Raw genomic sequence first — 9903 nt, 5'->3', positions numbered from 1 at the left:
TTATAAAAGGACTGTAACACATAATTCGTGCACTTCAATAATGTTCAACATCAATGAAAAGTTTATTCACTTTGTAAATTTATTCAATGAAATAAACTTTGCAAAAAAAAAAAAAAAAAATATATATATATATATATATATATATATATATATATATATATATATATATATATATATATATATATATATATATATATATAAATACCAAAACAGTGCTAGATAAAGCTTCATAAATAAAGTCATTGTTTATGATTTCTATAGTTACTTGGGTCCCTGCCAAATAAATGGACATATACAAATTTTCATTGATTTCATTTCAAATCTTTAATTATGTTGTTGGGTACATTCCTGAATTCGTATACCATCAAAGGTGAGATAGTTATATAATCATTTGTGTTTTAATTACAGATTGTTCATTTGAAGAATCCTATTCCATTGTTTGTATTGTTTCCCTCCAAAAATCCTTAAAACTGCACATGACTATTATTGTCATAAAGTCATGATATGATCTTATTGGAAAAAAGAACGTTTATCTTTTATTTTGGTGAACATGAAATATCTTCTTACGGATAAGCAAGAAATTATATTTGACAACTGAAGTGAATGCTTAAGGTTATTTTGATCAGGGTCGGTCCTGAGGATTCAAATGCACAGGACGAGCCGGAAAAAAGTCCATTGGGAGTCGGAAATTATGCATATTTTGGGTGATTTGTGCACGTTTTGATCAATTTCTGCAAATTTTTCCTGACTGAATATTGAATTAAATCGCAGAGAGAGAAAGAGGAGGCTGTTGGATGCGAAGCAGAAGTCGGAATGAAGACCGAAGAACTGGAATGATGAAATCCCTCATATTAAATCCAATTGACTTGAAATTTGAAACACAATGTGTACTAATATATTAGAAGGTGTTTGTATTGTATTTTGTTCTTTAGATAATTCTAAGAGGGATAGAATTAACAATTTCCGGAAAAAGGACCAAAATTCCCTTTTGTCCAAAAATTACCAAAACCCAATCAAACACCATTCATTCAAGTCATTCAACATTCTAATAAGGATTCAATTTTACAATAAACATGAAGTGATAATGATTCAACATTATGATTTATATTATAATCTATTAATCTAATTCAACAATCAATCAGATTTAAGAATTTCAACATGAAGTCACTATTTATTAACTGAATTATGATAAAGTGAAAAACTGTGAAACAGATAATGATTCAAGTTCAACAATCAACATTCTGACTTTTGTGTTGATAATCTATTTATTCAACTATTCAATTATTTACTATAAGTATCTAATTATAAACTGAAAAAATTGATGATCATTTGATCATGGTAGGTGAATAAGTGATAAACTGTCAAACAGATAATGATTCAAGTTGAACAATCAACATTCTGATGTTTGTGTTGATAATCTATTTATTCAACTATTCAAGTATCAACTATTCAATTATAAACTGAAAAAATTGATGATCAATTGATCATGGTAGATGTTGACAATTGAATCGGTGTTGACAATCGATTACCTGATAACGACTGATTCTGTGATTCAAATGAGCGAGTAATCGACCCTAAACCCTTCACCCTCATTGTTGTACGATGAAGACTGAGTCCTGAATGACCACTATAAATCGTTTCTTCTAGCCTCTTGCGATTTGCCAATCGTTGTTCTGCTGCTTCAATTCTTGCGTCTGGACTATGACTATGATGAAAATTGATATGGACTATCTTTGAATTTAGATTTGTGCTCAAACTGAATATACTAAAAAAATGTGCCCCTTGAAAAAATGGGCCTATGCACATGCCCACATTGCACACCCTTATCACCGGACATGATTTTGATAGTGAAGACCAAAAGAAATGAAAGAATAGTTTAAAATTAAGTAAACCTGATTTGTTTGAGTCTTTTCTCACACCACACATGTGCGAACTAGAAAAATAGAAATAAAATGATAAGAAAAATGTTTATATAAACTAAATTTGTTTTACCATTTTTTCTGACCCGATTGACATTATTTTTTACCAATAAAAACTAAATTCCTTGAAACAAAAAAATGATTTAAATGTCAAGTTGTTGATGTACTGTAACCATTAGAAGGGCTAGACTTGTTGGCAATTCAACTGTAACTCCAATAGCAACACCATTTATATCACTGTTTATAATCCCTATAAATAATCATATCAATTAGTAAAAACTGATTGAAAAACCATTTAAGTTCAGAATTTAATGTTGCAAATAAGTAGGTCACGACACAACTCATTTACTGTCAAAAATCACATTGATTTGTAATGTGTATAAAATTGAAGCGAGGTATTGGAGTTTCGACGAAATGTAATATATTAGATGCTAATATTGCAGTATGGAAGTATACACACATACTTAAGCACATTCAATGTTTTGACTAACTCTAAATCTAGATCTTACTTGGTTGATACATTTGTGCTTGTCACAATTCCCTTTCCATGTTGTATATCACTTTTCTTGGTACATGCATGCCCCTGCAAGCTTTACAATTCACTATCCTGAATATTTACAAAAGTTGCCAAATTAGTACACTGAATTACATTAACCTTCCACAATATAAATACATGTAAAATAATAACAAAGGTTTGAACTGAAGTGCTACCATGAGTGTTGTAAACATTGCGGGTGTACCTTCTTATTATTTTGTAATTTATTGAATTTTTGGCATAATATTTGACTTGCAAAGTTAAACTCAAAATTTTCATTAATAGCCTATTGTTTGTTAAAAAATGTAAGTTTTTACAAAAATTGTAACTTGCTTTTTGGATGTAGGAACATGCATTTGGTTGGCATATTGTAAGACTTCCCGATATACAATATTTTTAGTTTTACAGGGTTGGGTATTGCATGATTTCTCTGTAGTTCATAGAAATCGTGTTTAGTGACTATTGAAATTTGGAGTTTAAATGAACATAACTGATAACAAACCAATAAAACTGTCGTAAAGATGATGGGTTGGTCATAAATTAGAGTCATGAAAAATTATAATTATTTTTAACACCTGATTTAGGGAAAATAAAAGCAATGTATTTTACTTTGACACCAAGGAAGAATCGTTATGTAGATGATTCAGAGCATACCCAGGTTGAACATCATCAATTCCATTTGAAGTATATCCATAGGTCGAACAACATCAATTCCATTTGAAAAATATCCACAGGTTGAACATAATCAATTCCATATGAAAAATAGATAAGAAAAAGATCGAAGCCCAAAAACCTTATGCAGAAAACAAACTAAATTATCAAACATACATTAAAAGAGCGGTTCTCCCATAGCATGAAGATGGAAGAAATACTCTGATTGAAACATACTAAATATAAAAATCTTTAGGAGCCATAAAACAGAATACCCATTGATTTTGTTACCGATCTATAATCCCTAGAAGCGATAATCGCTGAGAAAATAATTAAACACCTTAGATGGTAATCTGAAAATAAATTGCCTTTCTAGGATTAGGGTAAAATTTAGGTGTGTTGTTGAATAGCAAAAGTGTAACACCTCGAGATTCAGGTGCATTTCTTTCATCCTTGTTCTTTGTTGATTTGTCATGTTTAGTCCTTGAGTGGAGGAATTGTAGCAAGTGAGTACGCTGGGCGTACCAGAGGGGTATGCTGCGCGTACTCATGCGCTTAATTTGGACGCGGAGTCGCCAAGGTACGCTGGGCGTACCTAGAGTTACGCCGGGCATACCCGAACCAGGTGCAAAAACCCTAATCCATCTTGTGCATTATTTAAAGGGTGTTATGGCTCATTTCCCAGCCTCCATATCAGTGAGTGAAACCCTAAAAGAGAGCCCCATCGTCCTTAGTGTGTGAGAGTGTTGATTTGAGCTTTTTGGTGCTTTAGTGGCTTAGTGAAGAAGAAGCAAGGGAGTTCTTGGAGGCTAAAGCTTGAGGTGCCATTTTGGATTTGAGATCTACAGAGGAAAGGGCTACACTTGGAGGTATAAAGTTCAAAACTTTCCTCTTCTTTTGGTTGTTGATGTATGTGTCCTTTTTAGGGCTAAGAACCCCAAAGGTGGAGACTTTATGAGTGTAAAGTGCTCCATGGTCCGAGTCCTGTCCCTTTTCAGTGTCATCAGTGATTTAGAGCCATAAAGTTTTCATCTTGGATGTTACTTTGGAGTCATGCATGTGTATTAAGCCTTCTAGAGTTGAAGGTTGGATCATTGTGGGAGTTGGTGACTTGTTCAGCCATGCAAAGGCTTAAAGTCATCAACTTTATGGATTAAGGGGCTTAGATGGGGTCAGATCTAAAATATGGACGTAGGTCTTAATTGTTTAAGACCTCAAGAGCTATAGGGCTGAAGCAGGGGAGTACGCCGGGTGTAATCCCTAGTACGCGCCGCGTACTGGGTGGCGCTCCCCGATTCTGGGATGCAGTCGGGTATGCTCAGCGTACACATCTGGTACGCGCAGCGTAACTCGGAGAGTTGACTTTTGGTTGACTTTTAGGGTATGGTCTATTGTGGGGCCTTTCAGCTATGAGAGGGGTAAAATGGTCTTTTACCCTTCTAAGAGTGTCATAAGAGAGCATAGTCTAGCCTTTGAGAGTTATATTAAATAGGGTGTTTATTTCATATGATTAGGCGGAGGCTAGGCCAGCGTTTACCGAGTCAGAGATTTACCGAGATACTCGAGGTGAGTCTTCCCACTATACTTTACCTAGTGTGGTAATAGAGTTAAGAGACAGAGTATTGTAGAGTTATATGCCAGTGTGATTGCATGTTATTATGTGATGTGATTTATTGTGATATGTGATATGCATGATTCAGAGTTACAGAGTTGGGACTTTCGGGTCCCCAGAGTTAGGGCCAGAGGGCCCACAGAGAGTTGGGGCTGGAGGGCCCCACTGAGACACATTGACCAGAAGGTCAACAGAGTTACAGCCTCGAGTGGCTATTATGTGATTAGTGTGGTATTTTGGGGAACTCACTAAGCTTATGCTTACAGTGTTCAGTGTTATGTGTTTCAGGTACCAGTGATGACCGCGGGAAGGCGCCGGCTTGATTTGTACACACACATGGGATTAGATGTATTTTGATCTTGGGAGACATTTGTGAAATAAAAACATGATGTTATGACATTTTATGAATGAATGGTTTTGTTAAAATGTGTTTTCAAATGTGAAAAATTGTTTTAATTTTTACGGTGTTACAAAAAGCGAGTATATCCAAATTAGAACTCAAAATTTTAAAAAACACATACCTGAGAAACAAGAGTTCCTCCGAAACGGGTGTGCTAATCCAAGAGTTCCTCAAAATTTCAAAAAACACGAAAGAAACCCTCCAAATTTGATTTTGGAGGAAGTAGAAAAACAAGGTTTATATATATATATATATATATATATATATATATATATATATATATATATATATATATATATATATATATATATATATATATACTAGAAAGTTTCTGGCCCGTGCTAAGCACGACCCAAAAGTATGACCGAAGGAAATCTTTATCGATTACACCAAGTGTTTGATTGCATAGATTTACTTGGATAGTTGATAAGACAAGGAAATCACATTTCTGACGGATTCTAAGTACGTTAACCTTATCAGCGACCAAAGAATCTCATGCTTCTCAAGTGGCCAAGACTCTACAATTATAGCAAAATAAAAACAACTCTTATTATTTTGTTGGAAAAGCAAATATTAGGATCACAGTTCCAATTATTTGTGTATTATAGTGTCCAACTTTCAACTCTTTTTATTACAACATTGCATTTTTTTTTTATCAAGGCAAATACAACATAAAAAAGTCAAATGGTCATATGCTAGTTGGAATTAAACTCAAAGATTTAATAAAACAGAAGAAGTAAAAGTAACTTCACTAATTGGGAAAATTTGTAGATAATTACACTGTTACTTACCACTCTACCTAAATTTGGTAAAATGATAGTAATTGGCACTGTGTTTAATCGAATTAAAAATCTTTTAAAAGTTTAAAAAGTCATATAAATTCTTTAGATGGCTGAACAGAGAACTGATAAGCTTGTTCACTCTCAAGTCTCAACCTACAATTTCATTTAAAATTTAGAATCAATATAAATCTTGTAAATTATGTTCACTTTAGCAGCTATACATATTCACCTGAATATCTCAAGTATGAGAAGTTTGAGTTAATTTGTTATTGGTTATATACTAAACACTATGGTAAACTACAAAGTATTTGCACGATCAAAAGATACATCTGACGATAACAAATCAAATTATCCGTTTAAATAAACAAATAAAATTATAATAACTTTTCTTGTAATCCAACAAATTGCAGAAGATTATAAAACTCACAGCTTAACTCCAAATCAAATTATGCATAAAATACAAAAATTCCCTATCTGGATAGCACACAAATGATTGATATCATTAATAAAAAATAAAATAAGGCCAATAAGTCATTAACTGATGAAGACCGTCTATCAATAAGATGTCAAATATAGTTTAACCATTTTCTATCCTTAAAAAAAACTCAATTTTAATCAAACTATTGTTCTTTTCTAGTTTTTAAATTGATGGTGAAAACTTACATCCAAACACCCTTAATTATAGTTGGTTAATGATAAAAGATGGAGGAAAACACAAAACAAAGAACTCTATTTTAAACGATAAAATCCAACTTAACTCTTAAAAGAAAATCACGAATTATCCTACTTGTATTACCTGACAACTTTGATAGTCATCGTGTTCAACCCATCGAAATTACTCAACGATTGCTACACTTACAGAAACTGAGATCCCTGCTAGGCTGCGACACTTTCCAAAAATTTTTGTTTTTGTTGCAATGACTGCAAGTTTTCAATGGTTCTTCTCTTGGACAGCTTGTATGCTACTAAAACAATATAGAAAGTGCAATTAAACAATAAATCAGTTAAAATAAGCAGGACATTGGTGGAATCAACAAAACAAAAAATGAAACTGGTCACTAGATTTTTCTAAGTAGAATGTATGAATAAGAAAAAAAAAGATAGTCTCATTTTACCCTCCCGCTTTCAACACAATTACATAATCAGACCCGTGGTTTTCAAACACTTTTTTCATGTGCCATTTTGAGAAATCTAGAAGAATCAAATGTAAAGTATGATGAAGAAGTAGGAAAAGGAAGAAAGCGTTGGTATTATGATTTATGTGAAGTTAAGTTATAATTTGCTATTAAGGGTCCTTGAAAATTGTTTTGCCCCAAGATCCTAAAAATTTAAAAAGAAACCAACATAATAAAACAAATAATAGTATAAGAAACATGGTACATATCTTTTCATGCAAATAACGTGTAATTTGCACAGTTTTCTATACTCTTCAGGAACCATACGCTTAACATATTATTACAGTCCGTAAAAACAACTTGTGAATCTAGTTAAAAACTTGTAGAAAGCAAAATAGTGTTAAGGACCATTCAACAAAAAGTAACTCCTCAGTTGAGAAGGCAAATTCGAGATAATCAGTGGGCAAAAGCACATGATATTATGTACCAACATCAACCATTTGTCCTCTCTAAAAAAAACCAAGTATTTTATTTTTTATGAGTTCTTTTCATATGCAATTCATTTTTAAGGGCATTTCTCATGCTTTTAATCAAAGGTAACAAGCTTGACAAGCCCTAATTAATATCAAACAAATAATGACAGAAAGCAAGAAATAATAGGGCTAAAAAAGAGGAATTTACTGAAATTTTAAAATCATAGACGCACCAATAAGAGTAGAAAACAAAATGGGAAAGAAATCACTTTTTTTTTATCAACCCTAAAACCTCCGCATCGCCTTAAGATCTAACATCCACCATCATCAATTGAAAAAAAAAAGATAAAATGAATTTGTAGAGAGAGGATGAAGATAAACATAAAGTCGATCAAAGTTAATAGGAATCAGAGAAGAGTGGTGGTGGTTTGGGGAATACCTGAAGGTGTGGGAGTTTCTAAACCGCCATCATATTTTCTCTTGAGGTCGCAGAGTTTTTGCAAATCAGAATAAACATAGATTGGAGCATAAGAGAAGAGTGAAGTGCATTAGTTCCTCGAGTTCATGAAAATTGTCATGTATGCTAAGAAAGACGTTTGGAAGCAACGTCTTCCAATAGGTGTGATGGTAAAAAAACAGAAATTAGGACAAGTGGAATCGTTTGAATCGACTTTGATGTCAATGGTATCGTTCCGGATGTACGTTACGTGTCATTAAGAAAGCCTGTAAATGCGATCTAGGCGCCAGAGAAAAAAAAGGTTTATGGCTGCTAGTTTCGACGGAAAATCACGTCTTTAGGTTTTGAATTTTTAGGCCATCCTCTTTAAAAATACATACAGTTGCAGATTTTAGAACCGTAAACGTAACAGGAATCAACAGTCATCAATTTTGAGAAGAACACATAGTCAATTTTGAAAAGAACACAGAGAATCGATGACCAACCTTTTGGGGCATTCGTGGTAGAGACGACGCGATCGATTACAGTTGTGGCTGTATATGGGATACTGCTTCACATGATCATCGATTTTGAAAGGTCGTTGCTGATAACAGCAAGAAAAGAAAGAGACAGAGATCGAGAAAAGAAACACACCAAAAACGAAATTAAATTGATGATGGTATCGGTAATAATGCTTGTCTCTAAGGGCATATAAGGGAAGCGGTGTCTAAGGGGCAGAGGATATTGAACGGTGTGGGACATACGTTGGAATACCTTTAGAAGGAAAGGGAAGCAGTGTCCATGGCGACGATCCTAAACCTCCCCGAATAGAGCCGACACGCACAAAGAAGAGACTTCTTTTTGTGGGAAGTTGCGTCGTTTATTGAGGCAAGTTACGTGGCGTGAGAAGAACCCTGTATATTTGAAGTAGGAAGAACGAGAAAAACAGGGCTTTTATATATAATAATGATATATATATATATATATATATATATATATATATATATATATATATATATATATATATATATATATATATATATATATATATATATATATATATATATATATATATATATATATATATATATATATATATATATTAGTTTATAACCCGTGAGAACCACGGTTATAAAATTAATTAAACTTTCGTATTAAAAAATCAAAATCATTAATAAATTATTTTAAATAAATTATTATTTAAGAGATATTTTTTTAGTTATATAAAATTATAACCGTTGACTTAAATAAATACGTGGAGTTATATCATTTTATAATTTATATTAATTTTATTTTATTTTTTAATCTAATGTTATTAATTTAATATAATTAATGGGAGAAATTTTAAAATTTGAAAATTAAAATGAAAAATCAATTATTAATTTAAAAAAATTAGAGTGGGAAATTGAAATTTTGAAATTTGAAATGAATAATTAATACGTTGACAAGTGCGATGATAAATGATATATAACATTAATGATGGGTTCTAATTGCATAACACTTGTCAATATGAGATTAAACATATTCTTTTATTAGAATACGGATATATATATATATATATATATATATATATATATATATATATATATATATATATACATATATATATATATATATATATATATATATATATATATATATATGTATATATATATATAAAGAGAGAGAGAGAAAGAGAGAGTTAGGTTCAAATATTTTCACTATCTATTGTGTGCATGATTGATTCTAGACCAATCATTTTAGTTATTTTAAGAAACTAATTAATGCATATTAAATGCTGAAGATGTAATTAATACCCATTATATCTTCAACATGTAATATGCATTAATTAGTTTATTAAAATAACTAAAATGATTGGTCCAGAATCAATCATACATGCACACAATAGATAGTGAAAACAAAATAACCTAACCCTATATATATATATATATATATATATATATATATATATATATATATATATATATATATATATATATA

General features: G+C 31.7%; 1 long non-coding RNA gene across 6 annotated transcripts; it reads right to left on the bottom strand.

The window, feature by feature from the left end:
• Positions 1 to 1318: 1318 nt before the first annotated feature.
• On the bottom strand, positions 1319 to 8822 carry LOC111907397 (uncharacterized). Of its 6 annotated transcripts, none has more exons than XR_008230662.1 (4): positions 7927 to 8822; positions 6696 to 6864; positions 2429 to 2526; positions 1319 to 2169 (listed from the first exon to the last, which is right to left on the bottom strand). It is a non-coding gene; the product is annotated as an uncharacterized LOC111907397 (long non-coding RNA). The 6 variants fall into 6 exon arrangements; XR_008230663.1 differs by lacking the exon at positions 1319 to 2169 and having other exon boundaries at positions 2180 to 2526; positions 7927 to 7966; positions 8430 to 8822; XR_008230661.1 differs by lacking the exon at positions 1319 to 2169 and having other exon boundaries at positions 2180 to 5635.
• Between the last annotated feature and the right edge of the window lie 1081 nt (positions 8823 to 9903).

Source organism: Lactuca sativa, chromosome 3, assembly GCF_002870075.4.
Source record: "Lactuca sativa cultivar Salinas chromosome 3, Lsat_Salinas_v11, whole genome shotgun sequence".
Taxonomy (NCBI): domain Eukaryota; kingdom Viridiplantae; phylum Streptophyta; class Magnoliopsida; order Asterales; family Asteraceae; genus Lactuca; species Lactuca sativa.
Note: the sequence above shows the minus strand (reverse complement) of the source record. Positions and strands in the feature narration are given on the sequence as shown.